At 42.7% G+C, this 14,674-nt stretch overlaps 1 protein-coding gene across 8 annotated transcripts in view; it reads right to left on the bottom strand.

Annotated features, from left to right (window-relative positions):
- Window positions 1–14,104, bottom strand: part of MAPK8 (mitogen-activated protein kinase 8) — a 100,629-nt gene extending 86,525 nt beyond the window's left edge. For 4 of the 8 annotated variants that reach the window (XM_027531019.1, XM_027531018.1, XM_027531017.1 and 1 more), the window contains exon 1: window positions 13,923–14,077. The gene's annotated coding sequence lies outside the window, so the exon portion shown is untranslated. Of the gene's footprint in view, window positions 1–13,922 lie in introns of all 8 variants that reach the window. The other 4 variants (XM_027531022.1, XM_027531020.1, XM_027531021.1 and 1 more) reach the window with 4 other exon arrangements.
- Window positions 14,105–14,674: the final 570 nt, after the last annotated feature.

The raw sequence follows: 14,674 nt of genomic DNA, 5'->3' as shown, positions 1-14,674 counted from the left end.
CGTCTGCCTGCAATGTGGGAGACCCGGGTTCGATCCCTGGGTTGGGAAGATTTCCTAGAGAAGGAAAATGGCAACCCACTCCAGTATTCTTGCCTGGAGAATCCCACGGACGGAGAAGCCTGGTAGGCTACAGTCCATGGGGTCGCAAAGAGTCAGACACGACTGAGCGACTTCACTCACTCACTCACTCACTCTTACTGAAAGCAAAGAGAAAAACTGGACATCTCACAGGCAAAAAGAAAAAAATTACAAATACTTCTTCAAAGGCATCAGACTGCTAAAAAGGCAATAAAGCGGTATGGAGGCAAAGATCTGGGACAGTAAGAAAATCTTCAGAGGTAAGCCAGGCATGAGAGGGCCATTTTCTCAGGGTGCATCTGCCAATTCCATAAAGGTGGCTGGAAAGCTGAGCTGAACTTTTCATATTTACAAGATTGGCGGAGAACGGGTGTTAAATATTAGAGGTAAGGAACCAACGAAGTATGGGGTTGGAGAAATAGGGGGTAATAAAACACTTGGTTTTATCTTGGGACCCCCTAGGGTAATATCCTAGGATTAAAGAAAAAATAAAATAGACCAGCCATGGCACTGCCCAGCTTGGAAACATTTTTGTCTCTAAATGGATTAAGATGATCCTTGTTAAATTATGCCTATAATTTTTCACATATAATACCTTAATAAAAAGGAAGAGAGTAAGACAACATGATTAAAAAAAAAAAAAAGAAAGAAACTGACAATGGCCTATAGGAAAACACAGAGGATCAAGATAAGAAAGTTATCTGATACAGAAATGCTTAGTGTACCAAAAAAATTTTTTTTTAACTGTGAGCTGGCCCTGTACAAAAGTCCACTAACCTCAATCAAAATATCAAATCATGCATTTCCTAATCCTTAAATTCATCTAACTGATTCTTTAGAAATTCATAGTTGTTCTAAAACTTTGGTCCACATATATCCAAAAAGAACATGATACCTACTAAAATTAAAAAAAAATAAAGTCAGCCTTCCAATCTAAAATATATTCACGTGCCCACAGTCAGGCCCTCTCACACGCCCTATTGGTACAGTCCCCGAGGCGGGCACAGCCCGCTAAGCTGCCGCCAGAGAGAGGTTGCGGCCACAGCTCAAATCAGATGTCTGCAAGCATTTTACATCACAGCCAGTTACATATACACCTCTGTGTGTATCTGTATGTAAGAACACTCAATTGAAACACAATTTCATAAAACAGTTCTTACTATAGAAAATAAGCAAGACATGGTGACTGACATAAGGACAGACATATGGATAAATGGAATAAAAGTGAGTTGGGAAAAAAGATTTTAAAGACAACAACAGTAAGACATTTGAACAAGAAAGTACAATGTAGTTGACCCTTGAGCCCCCACCATGCAGTTGAAAATCTACATATAACTTTACAGTCGGCCCTTCTTATCCACATCCTTGGATTCATTCAACCCTGCATCTTGTATGCAGCATTACAGTTACGTATCTATTGAAAAAAATCTGCATAAAAGTGGACCAGTGCAGTTCAAACCATGTCGTTCACGGGTCAACTGTTTTTCAACAAACAGTGCTGGGACAACTATATATCCATATGAAAAGAATGAAATCAGATCCCCTCCTCACATCACACACAAAGTAACTCAAAAAGAACCACAATGCTAAATGCTAAATGTAAGAGCTAAAACTATAGAACTCTTTGGAAGAGACACAGGGGTGATCTTCATGACCTTGAATTAGGCGGTGATTTCTAAGATAAAAACACCAAAAGCACAAGCAACAAAGAAAAATAGGAACTTGTGCACGAACGCTCACGACGGCATCACTTACTACAGCCAAATGCCCATCGACTGAAGAGTGGTAAAGAACATGTGGTGTATTTGTACAAACGAACATTATTAGACCACAGAAAATAACGACATACTGACACATACTACAAGATGAACGAACCTTGAAAACATTATGCTAAGTGAAATAAGCAGCCATCACAAGAGACGACACATTACATACTGTCCAGAATAGGCACACTTATTACAGAGACAGGAGGAGAAGGTAAGCAGTCACTTGGGGCTGGGGCTGGGGCAGGAGGTGCGGTTGGGTATGTGCACAGGCAGGAACAGGAAACGACTGCTAGCTAATAAGCATGGAGTTTCTTTCAGGAGTAACAAAAATGTTCTAAAATTAGTTGTGATGATTGCAATACTTCATGAATATATGAGAAAGACTTTGTATGTGTACTTCAAATAGGTGAACTGTAATGATACGTGAATGAAATCTCAATAAAGCTGCTAAAAAATCCTTATCTTAGCCCCTTATTACTTGTGATACACCTTGACATTTTCTATTCTATTTCACTTAAAAATACAACACTAGTCATGATATCTCAAATTCCTTCTACAATCCACAAAGAGGTCTAGGCTAGCAATCCTATGTCTTGCCAAAAACACTGCCATTCTATGTCCTCTAACAGCTGAACTGATGGCCACCTTCTCCTAGCTACTAGCAAGATTAATCTCACCACACCTTACATCCCTGAGTCCCACTCTTCCTGATCCTCTATGATTTCCCAAACTGTCACTGCCACACTGCTTGTGTATCCTCCGTTTCACTCAATTTCTCATCTGCTACCCCCCAAATCCTTTACCAGAACTTCTGAGATTTCTAACCGTGACCAGCAACAGAAAATTTATACTACCTTTCCTATTCCTTCTCATTAACTACCTTCCCTCCATTTCTCGCCCGCTGATTAGAGATGTCAGCAACTGATTCACAGTCTGTACCTTCACTCCTCTCACCATTCACGCAGACTGACTGACCCCTTTAATACTGCAGCCCCTTTAACTCTTCGGCCCCCCCTCTTCCATCTGCTCCACCTCAGCAACCCATCCCAAGGCCACGCTGGACATTGTCACTGCCAGAAACTATTACATCTGTCAAACCACTACTTCAAGCATCTCACTCTGACCATCAAGTCCAACTCCCAGTTCTCTTACTTCCTGTGACCACACCAGCAACAGCTCGAGCCAGACTGTCCAATACCCAGATACCACCACCTCCTTACTATTCATCCTGACTGTAGCTCCTTTCTTGTCCACACTAGACTGCATGATTCATCACCATTCCTCTAAACGCTCCTTCTAAAATGCCCTCATTTCTCTCTTCCTTTCATTAAAAAAAAGTTTTTAACTAAAAATTTTTTATAATTGTATTGCTTTCAGGTGTACCACATAGTGATTCACTATTTTTACATATTATATTTCATTAAAGGTTATTATAAGATAGTGGTTATAATTCCCTGTAATACATAATATATCCTGTTGCTTATCTACTTAACGCGTAGCAGCCAGCCTCTTAAATTCCATACCTGCCATGCCCTTCCTCCTCCTCCTCCTCCAACGGGAACCACTAGTTTCTTTTCTATGTCTACAAGCCTCTTTCTGTTTTGCTATAGACGTTCCTCTATTTTCTGTTTTAGGTTCCACATATAAGTGCAAATGGCAGAATTTCATTCCTTTATACTGACCTAGTTTATGTGTCAACTTGGCTGGGCTACAGTTCTGTTATTTAATCAAACAGTAATCTAAGTGTCCTTGTGAAGGTTTGTAGATGCGTTTAACATCCACAACTGAATAAAGATTATCCTCATTAAAGCTGGTGGGCCTCGTTCAACCAGTTGAAAGGCCTTAAGAACACAACTGAAATTTTCCTAAGGAAGACAAAATTCTGCTTCAAGACTGCATCATCAGCTTCTGTCCAAGAGATTCTTGCCAGCCTGCCCTACAGATTTCTAACTTGTCAGTCCCCATAACTGTGTAACCAAGTGCCTTGAAATTTCTTTCTGTACACATACATACAAATGTATTTCCTGCGGATTTGCTTCTCAGGAGAACTCCGACTGATACACCTGGCAAAACCTCACTCCAGAGGAACTGAACCACCTGCCTTATCTGTGCTTGTAACTATTCAGAAAAATACTGCTGGGGGAGCCTGCAGTAATCACAAAACCAGGCTGATTGATACCACTTTAAATTCATGACTTCTAACTCTCAAATGAACCATCAATACTTCTTACCAAACTGCTTTAAACACTCCCATCCGCCTCTGGCCATACCAATCTCACTGATAAAACAGAAACCAGGAGAGAAGACAAAACCAAAAGGACGTGCCTTCATCCTGCAGCCTCCAAACTCCCTCAGAAGGACACACAGCTTTTCTACGTTCCCTATCTTATGGAGGAAATGTCCAGCAGAGGCCAGTCTCTCTGCCTGTGCCATCTCCTTCCCTGTACATTCTCCTCTTTACCCACTGAACCCCACATTTTTCTGACCAACTCACTTCTCTGTTCCATTTCATAGACATACTAGAGAAACAGCATTTGCAAATTTTCATATAATCTGGAATTAGGGAAAGACTTGCTAACCACGGCATATAATTTAGAGGTCAGTAAAGACTAGTAAGCTTAAAGAGAAAAAAAGTCAGCATGACAAAACCATCATAAGCAAATTTAAAAGACAAACAGTAAACTGGAAAAATATTTCCAAGAAATTTCATTCAACTATTTCCTTATAAAAATAAATCCTACAAATCTAAGAAAATGAGTAATAAAGCAATAGAAACTTAGGCAAGGTTATGGACAGTTCACAATAAAAATACCAATTGCTGTTCAGTCGCTAAGGCGTGTCTGACTCTTTACAACCCCATGGACCGCAGCATGCCAGGATTCCCTGTCCTTCACTATCTCCCAGAGTTTGTTCAAACTCGTGTCTATTGATTTGGTAATGCCACTCAACCATTTTGTCCTCTGTCGTCCCCTTTTCCTCCAGCTCAGTCCTTCCCAGCACCAGGGTCTTTTCTAATGAGTTGGCTCTTCATGCCAGGTGGCCAAAGTACTGGAGCTTCAGCATCAGTCCTTCCAATGAATATTCAGGGTTGGTTTCCTTCAGGATTGACCAGTTTGATCTCCTTGTCCAAGAGACTCTCAAGAGTCTTCTCCAGCACAACGATTCGAAAGTATTGCTTCTTTGGAGCTCAGCCTTCTTTATGGTCCAACTCTCACCTCCATACAATAATCCTTAAAGAATGAAGGATGTTTAATCTCACTCATACTGGCAATGAGGAAAGAAGCAGGCATCCTTACACAGTGCTGGTGAAATGTGTAGTGGTGAAACAGACTCTACAGATGGCACTGCAGCAGTATCTATCAAAATTATAAATGCACACACACACTCTGACCAAGCAATTCCATTTTCGAAGTGTCTCCTACACATTTCGATACAAGTGTGAAATTATGTATGCATAAAGTAACCCACTGCACCATGGCTCCTGATAGCAAAGTGTTGGAAACAACTTGAATGTGCCTCAGAAAGGGGCTACTTAAATACATGCTATGCCTGTGTAACATTGGACTATTTAATCTTCCCCAAAGTCTTGTGTTGAAGCCCTAGCCAACCCCTGCATAATACCCTAGGGCAATCAGATTTACAAGAGGTCATGAGAATGGGGCCCCATGATGGCATTAGTGTCACAAAAAGAGGAAGAGAGAGCAGAGCACTCTTTCTCCATATGAAGACACAGCTAGAAGGTGACATCTGAAAGTCAGGAACAGCTCTCACTAGGAACCAAATCTCTTGGCACCTCGACCTTGAACTTCCCAGCCTCTAGAACTGTGAGAAATAAACGTTAGTTTTTTACGCCACCTAGTTTATGGTATTTTGTTACAGCAGCCAAAGCTGAAACAAGTCCTATACCATGAAGGTACTAAAAAAAAAAAAAGGAATAAGAATAAGCTTGCTGTTTATGGACTGATAAGACTAATATGAAATCATCTCTAAGCTAGACAGTTAAGCTAAAAACAAAAGGTAAAGGGTATGTGCACGGTCTGCAACTTAAAAAAATAGGGGAGGCAAAGGACATACATACGTAAGATACACAATCTCCCACTGGCAACTGTGAAATCCATAAAGCTCCAAGAAACACAAGTTTCTCAAGTTCAGCACAAATCTATTTGGTATCAAACCTATTTGACCAAAAATTCCACAAGACTACTTATAGTCTTTATTTATCCCTACTATCTATTTATGCTTTCAATACAGCAATACTAACGTGCCTCATCACAGACTGGCACACTACCTCCTGCACGCGCTTCTTGATAATATACCAGAAGCACTACATTATCTTTTTCACAAGTCCTTCCTTCCTCCCCACCCATAAAAAAACCAAACCTTAATTCTGAAATACATCCAGACCAAAGGTTTTGGAAAGGAATTATGTATCTATATTATCTGCACACACATTAACAACCTTTGGAAGGATTCATGGGAAACTCAACACCGTCTCCACAATAAGGAATGGAGCGGCTGGGCTGCAAGGCGTGGAAAGGAAGCTTTCTGCTGTATATTTATCTAATCGCTGGAATTCTGAATCAAATGATTATACTGCTTCGGCAAAAGATAAATAAAATGTAAATAAAATAAAATCACTAAGACTTAAATTCTCAACAGTAACAAAGCCAGACACTTTGGTTTTTTGACTGAAAAGCGACTCCTAGTCACAGGGAAATCTATACAGGGCTAGCTTTCCTTTATCTCACTTTTGGTTGGCCCAAGTGGCATTTTAGAGAGACCACCCTCGCAGAAGCAAGGCAGGGAATGGCGGGCTTCCATCCCATTAACAGCTTTTAGGAAACCGCGATCTCCTGTTGTCTTTCATGCTCCATGCCAAGCAAAGCACGTGTGTCTGACAATTTTTCTTTTCTAATGTTCTCATCAATATGATGTGGCTTAGGCCACTGAGCAACAACAAGTAGTAAAGCCACACTTATCAATAACAGAAAAAGGCTCAAGAAAGTGCTGCAAGCATCAATCTAACCCTCCGTATTCGGAGCTTCAATACAGTAGTTGGAGGATTCCGGGTCACAATTTGACTTGCACCTTTTCATATGCTTATTTTGATGTCCTGTTACGTTCCACACTGGATTCCAAGTGACTATAAAGGTATGCCTTTTCTTCTGATTTAGATGTTAACTGATCTGTACCACACTCTCAACTTTAACCAGAAATTAGGAGAGAAGCACCCCACTCCAGCACTTTTGCCAGGAAAATCCCATGGATGGAGGAGCCTGGTGGGCTGTAGTCCATGGGGTCGCGAAGAGTCCGACACGACTGAGTGACTTCCCTTTCACTTTTCACTTTCACGCACTGGAGAAGGAAATAGCAACCCACTCCAGTGTTCTTGCTCGGAGAATCCCAGGGACGGGGGGAGCCTGGTGGGCTGCCGTCTATGGGGTCACACAGAGTCGGACACGACTGAAGTGACTTAGCAATAGCAGTAGCAAAAGAGAGAAGAAGTTTTGCTTTTTGTGGTTTATCTAGTCAGTATATTTTAAAAGGCAGGGCTGAAGATGTTTGGTTCAGAAGCCCCAAATGCCCCAACATCCAGCCAGCTCTGAAGCCTGATGCTTAAAGAAACTCCCAATGAAATGCATAACAACACTTGGTTTTGGTCCTGATTATTGGTATTAGGACCTAAACGCACTTATGTTTCTTCGTATCTTCCATTAAGTTGCACTCACTGAAAGCAGAGACTAACTTCTACTCCATGTGGCCCCCACAATCACTTAATACCTGATTTGGTACAGAGTGCCTTCTCAATAGATACTGCATGTGCAAAACGCATCACGTCATAGTCGCTGTCCGCAAGAAGGAACAAGAAATTTGGTCTACCAAAATAACCACACAAACAAAACAGAGAAAAGAAAAACAGTATTTCCAGATGCTACCTAACAAGCTCTAGAAAATGGCTAATGAACTACTGTGGTTACCCAGTCTCTAACAAATTTGCACTTTTCACACAGAATCAGAGATCTCAATAAGATTAAATTTAAAAGACGTGACAGTACTCCATTTTCTTCAAATGTGGGTACACGATAAAGTTATTCACAGCTCCTGGATTCCCATTCCTTCAGATATCTGTCAAAATAAACCCAGGAAAGCTTTGGCAATTCTCTACACGGGAAAGGTAAATGTGGCAACTTTTCCTTTATTATCTGCTTTGGGAACATTTCCAAATTTTAAGGCAGAGAGGATTACTGATCCATTGTGAAATCATTTCAGAATTCAGATTAGGTGCCCTTGGCAGTGATGAGCCTACTGGCAGGGCCGCAATTGGAGACACACGGAACAGACTCGTGGACGCAGCAGGGGAAAGAGAGGGAGGCGGATTCAGAGAGCAACCTGCAAACACACGCGTTACCATGTGGACAGAGACGGCCAGCGGGGGCCTGCTGGGCGATGCGGGGGACAAACTCTGCTCCCCGACAACCTAGAGAGGCAGGGCGGAGGTTCAAGAGGAAGGGGATGTATGTACACCTATGGCTGATTCATGCTGACGCACGGCAGAAAGCAACACAATACTGTAAAGCAATTAACCTCCAATAAAAAAGCAAAACTTAAAAAAAAAAAAAAACAGAGGACATGATAAAATTTTAAATAAAATCCCAGAGACTCAGAGGAGAAGGGGAAAAAAAACTGGTGTATTCTGGAGAATCTGACTGGATACTGTACATCAAATTGGTTTTAAATTTACTTGGCATTTTAAATTTGCTCCAAGTTAATAACTGGTGATAACAATAGCTAGCTAAAATGTCCTTAATACTTACATCTAGTCTTCTAGGTACTGTACACGCAGTACCTTATTTAAATCTCACAGACCTATGAGATTATGTGCTATTACTATTCTCACTTGACAGATAATATATGCAGGTCAGGAAGCAACAGTTAGAACTGGACATGGAACAACACACTGGTTCCAAATAGGAAAAGGAGTACATCAAGGCTGTATATTGTCACCCCGTTTATTTAACTTATATACAGAGTAATCATGAGAAACACTGGACTGGAAGAAACACAAGCTGGAATCAAGATTGCCGGGAGAAATATCAATAACCTCATGACACCACCCTTATGGCAGAAAGTGAAGAGGAACTCAAAAGCCTCTTGATAAAAGTGAAAGAGGAGAGTGAAAAAGTTGGCTTAAAGCTCAACATTCAGAAAACTAAGATCATGGCATCTGGTCCCATCACTTCATAGCAAAAAGATGGGGAAACAGTGGAAACAGTGGCTGACTATTTTTTTAGGCTCCAAAATCACTGCAGATGGTGATTGCAACCATGAAACCTAAGACGCTTACTTCTTGGAAGGAAAGTTATGACCAACCTAGACAGCATATTAAAACGCAGGGACATTACTTTGTCAACAAAGGTCCGTCTAGTCAAGGCTATGGTTTTTCCTGTGGTCATGTATGGATGTGAGAGCTGGACTGTGAAGAAAGCTGAGCGCCAAAGAATTGATGCTTTTGAACTGTGGTGTGGGAGAAGACTCTTGAGAGTCCCTTGGACTGCAAGGAGATCCAACCAGTCTATTCTAAAGGAGATCAGCCCTGGGATTTCTTTGGAAGGACTGATGCTAAAGCTGAAACTCCAGTACTTTGGCCACCTCATGCAAAGAGTTGACTCATTGGAAAAGACTCTGATGCTGGGAGGGATTGGGGGCAGGAGGAGAAGGGGACGACAGAGGATGAGATGGCTGGATGGCATCACTGACTCGATGGACATGGGTTTGGGTGAACTCCTGGAGTTAGTGATGGACAGGGAGGCCTGGTGTGCTGCGGTTCATGGGGTCGCAAAGAGTCGGACACGACTGAGCGACTGAACTGAACTGAACTGAATGCTACATATCCAGAACTGTTACATAAACTGAACTAGCCTATACCATATAGCTAGTTAGATCTGGAGTATGGACTGGAACTCAGGGCTGACTCTAATGTTCATGCTAGCAACCACAACTAAGTCTGAACACCTTAACATTGTTAAAAAATGATTACATTTTAACCAAATCCAATGCACTACAAAGGTATATGGAATGGAGACATATATCAATATTTGTGCTGCATTTGTTATACAACCCACCACCCTGAAAAAGAATGGCAGTTAATAAATACTCTAAAAGGCCTTATACATATACACACTCACATATAATTTTAAAAACTAGATTTCAATAAAATTTGGCCTTCCCAGATGTGTTCGTTTGGGAGAAGCCTCATCATCTTTTAAGAGAACATAAATTCACTGTTTAGATATGCCTTAAGTTCTATTCATGATCATAAGCTTCTTGAGGCTAATAAACTCTTCTTTTTTACATTTTCCACTAAGTATCTGAAAGCACAAAATCTCATTAGTAAGCTTGGTGCTACGGAATGAATAACATATACCAACCGAAGAATTCCTGGGGCTTTCCAGGTGTGCAGTGATAAAGAATCTGCCTGCCAAAGCAGACACCGGTTCGATCCCTGGGTTGGGAAGATTCCCTGGAGTAGGAAATGGCAACCCACTCCAGTATTCTTGCCTGGAAAATTCCATGGACAGAGGAGCCTGGCGGGCTACACTTCATAGGGTCGCACAGAGCTGGACATGACAGTACGAGGACAAAAGAACTCCTGGCTCCCAGTAAGGCTTTATAGTTGATATGTAAATATAGATAGTACAGAAAATATTGTTTCAATAATTTTCTCTGCTTCTGTACATTACAAAGTCTAAGTTTCATTGTTGTTCTTGACACAGGATTTTGGTATCACCCAAGAAAGACTCTCTTGTCCCAGAAGGTTTTCTAAAGAACCAACTATCTGGGGAATAACCTTTCTATTTAAAAAAAAAAAAAAGCTTCAACAGCCTCAGTTTACAGTTCTAACCAAAAAGATAAGCCACTTGTCTACAGCTCTAGGGCCTGTTGACAACAAAGAACTGAGAAGTTCTGTCATCTAGATCTGATTCCTGGAAATGTCTATTTCTACTATTGCCCTAATGGACAGAAGTAAGGGCAGCTTACTTTAATAAGCTCCTGTCACCTTTTCAGCAGCAAAGTTTGTTGACTCAGAACTCATTTGTGAAATCAAAGTTCAAGTTAATCTGCATTAGAGCAAGAAGACAAAGCTACTAAATATTGATGTAAAGAACCCATGACTAAGACAATTAGCATCATAGCTCACAGAAATAGGCAAATGACTTCTATCTAAAGCTATGTGCCTATAATGACTTCCTTGAACTACATGAATCAGTAAGACTACTATCCATACTACTGACTTGAGCAGAGATCTCTAGAGAGCTGGCATCTTAATATCAGACATTACTTTACACACGTGCAACAAAGCAGCTCAATTATCTGGATGACTCAAATATGTCAAAACTCAACTCACTGACAAAGTCAAGACATTAAGAATCAGGCTTCTATTCAACAAGCTTTTAATTGCAACTAGGATAATTTGGGACTAGTCACTTAATAAATTACTTCAAGTTGTTTCACTAAGCATTGAGAATCATCACAAGGTTATTTCCATAATATTAGGCACTGGGCAAACAGCTAAGATTCTAACTTCATTAATTTTGATAGAATTTACTCTTAAACTAATTTCCTTCCAAGCGACCTTTCTCCTGGGATATAAAGGATATAGTTTTTTGCTCTTCCAGTACAATTAAAGGGAGCCCTTTTCAAATTCATTAATGGAATATACTTATTACCAGAATCAGTGCTCTCTCTTCCTTTAAAGATAATGTAGAGTGGAATAAGGAGTAACTGCTATTGAGTATGGGCTGTCTTGAAAAAGTTATTTTTTAAAGCCAACAGAATTTAGAAAACCAAGCAAAAAACTCTGATTTGACAAGTATAGCATGTATAGCATGACTGTGGGGATCCGTATCAGTAACCCTCACTGAAATCTGACATATTAACTAGGTAAAGCAATAAAGCTTAGTATCTCAAGATTTTCATCCTTTATGTTAATAAAGTATCATTTTATTTATTTGTTCTCTAAATCAGAGAATAAGTTCACCTCAAATTCTTTTATATCCAAAGCAAATGCTAAAATATACTAAGTGGAAAAGAGATGTAATGTGGACAAATTATTATTATTTTCAGTTTTAGGCCCATATGCCTCACCAATAGTATTAGTACAATGAAGAATTTAGAATTAAACATTTCTAACAAAAATTTTTATGCAATTTGTTTATTTTAACTTTTCTGCCTAAAAGAGTATTCAGAAACTTTTCAAGTAATATTCACAAAAGGTAATATTCACAATCAATATAGACCCTGTTGAAATATCACTGTGTGTGTGTCTGTGTGCACTTATCACACACAGACACACTCACATATTTAAAAAAATATTTTAGACAAGGTTTAATTTTAAGATAGTCAATGAGTTAGAAGTGATAGGAAAAAAATTAATACTGAAGTGATTCAAAAGCCCCTATTTTCATGACAGATAATATATATATGAATTGATCATTTAGCCATCTGGAAGTGAATTTGCTTTAGGCTTCCAAAACTATACAGAGAACATTAAAATGTTTTTGTTAAGGCTTGATGTTATCAGCTCTAAAGAGCTTTTCATCAATCTGATTTTCATCGAACACTTACTATATTCCAAGCTAGGTGTTAGAGACACAGATGCAAGACAGGCCTGTCCTCAAGGAAGTCACGTTTTGATTGCTTGTTACATCAGGTACACACTAAACATGTTCACTCACACATCTGACCTCCTAGGCTTAACCCACAGCAAGGGATTCAGAAGTAAATATTACAAATGACTGCAAGGAAATACATAAAAGCTGTTGTACGTTTAGACCAAATATAACCCTACTTCTTAATAAGTAAAATGTTACACTAGAAATTCCAGATATACTACTAAAAATAGTAAAATAACCCAAAGCATAACTATACCTTCTTTAACACACATCACTTATACAATCGTCTAATTTAAAGGTACATCTGTTATAGTTCAGTGTAAGTATTTTCTTCCATCAGAGGGTATTTCTCTCTGCCCTCAAACTCCATCTGGGTACAATACTGAACAGTTCCTGAATGAATGAATGAAACAAACAGATGTTCTCATTACCAAGGAGGTACTCGCTAGATGCTTTTCTTAAAACACAATGGACTGACACACCAGAATTCTACTAGAAAGATCAGTGAGTTTCAGGGGCAAAAATAGTAACCACTGCACATTGTCTGACACCGTGTAGTCAACACGTTACTACGTTAGTTCACAGTAAACATATGATGGGAAACTTTCAGAAATTAAAACGAAAAGTGCTCATCACAGTACTTCAAAGCAGACTTGGCTCCCCTCGAAGGACAGGGAACACAAGTGCAAGACAAAGAGAAGGGAGGCTGGGGTGAAAAAGTCAAAAGGTCGCCACGGAGTGACCCTCAAGAGAAAGGCGCGCTGACCACTGAAGCTCGCGCTGAGCTGGACGGACACCTCCTGCCCAAGCCTCGAGCCCCAGCGCTTCCTCGAATCCGGGAGCTGAAGGCCACTCCAGCCTCTTTCGGCACCGCTGCCTGCGTTCGCTCAGAACATCAGCACAAAGAAACCACCGAGACACAAAACACTGTCCCCGTGGGCGCCGGGCAGGCGTCGCGACCCGGCCACCGGAGCGCTCTTTGCGGGTCCCTGCCGCCGGGAGAGGTAGCCGGGGAGCAGCGGGCCGACTAGGCGCCTTCGTCCAGACCTTCGCCGAAGTGTTTTAGAACTTGCCACCCACCTCCCGCTCCATTTTCCTCTCCCGACGTGGGCGCTGGACCCGCGCGAGGAGGGCGCGCGAGGACCGACGGGCGGAGCTGGGGCCGAGGGGCGGCCGGGACGCGCCTGGGTCCCGCAGCCCCACGCCCCCCGGCCGGCCCCCGCCTCCTCGGCCGCTATTGTTCCCGCGCCGCCCCCGCCGGCCGCGCGCCCCCCGCCCGCCGCGCGCTCCCGTCCTCATTCCCGGGAGGGGGTCACGGCTGAGCAAAGGCGGTGGCGGCGGCACAATAACATAAACACGGCGGGGCCGCCGGCCGCCCTGGCCCTGAGGCACTTGCCGCACTCACCCGGCAGCGCAGCGAATGGCGACAGGAAAGCCCGGCGGCGGGAACCGGCGCCGTCTCGGCGGTCTCCGCAGCCGTTACCCAGCGCTGCTCGCGGCTCCGCGATCCGGGCCGCGTCGTCCGGCCTCCGCCGCTCCGCTGAGTAACAGGGACGCGGGCCGTCACCGCGCACGCCCGCTCACGTCACCGCGCAGGACCCCGCCTCCGCGCTTCGCGAGCGGCCCATGGGGCGGGGCAGCCCGGGGGCCCGGATTGCGGGGGCGGAGTCCGCAATCCGGGGGCGGGGCTACTGCAGGGGGGTGGGCGGGCTTGCGGAGGTCGCCTGGAGGCGGAGCTACGAGAAGAGCGTGTGAGAGTCTCCAGTGAGGGGTGTGGCGGAGTGCTGAACGGGGCGGAGATTTGCTCCTGGCGCGTGGCGGCGTGTGGCCTGAGTGCCCCGCAGCTGTGTGGGGGCGGTCCGCTAGTCCTAGCCAAGGCCTCTGGGGCTCCTTGCCCCAGAGTTTGAAGGTCAGGTGCCTTCAGCCAGACCCGCCCGGGAATCTGGCACTATGGCTAGGGCTCACACCTGAGAGACAAAAAGCTCTTTACCATGACTGACAATACATTCCACTCTGAGGACACCTGCTTCGGGCTCAGCAACCCTCAAGCAAATATTCTCTTAAGCCACTTGGAAAAACCTGCCTCCTGTTTTCCCTAAGTCCACTTCCTACAGAAGTCACTGCATTATCCTATTTGTCTCTGGGCCCCACAAGGCA

The sequence above is a fragment of the Bos indicus x Bos taurus genome, chromosome 28 (assembly GCF_003369695.1).
Source record: "Bos indicus x Bos taurus breed Angus x Brahman F1 hybrid chromosome 28, Bos_hybrid_MaternalHap_v2.0, whole genome shotgun sequence".
Lineage (NCBI taxonomy): Eukaryota > Metazoa > Chordata > Mammalia > Artiodactyla > Bovidae > Bos > Bos indicus x Bos taurus.
Note: the sequence above shows the minus strand (reverse complement) of the source record. Positions and strands in the feature narration are given on the sequence as shown.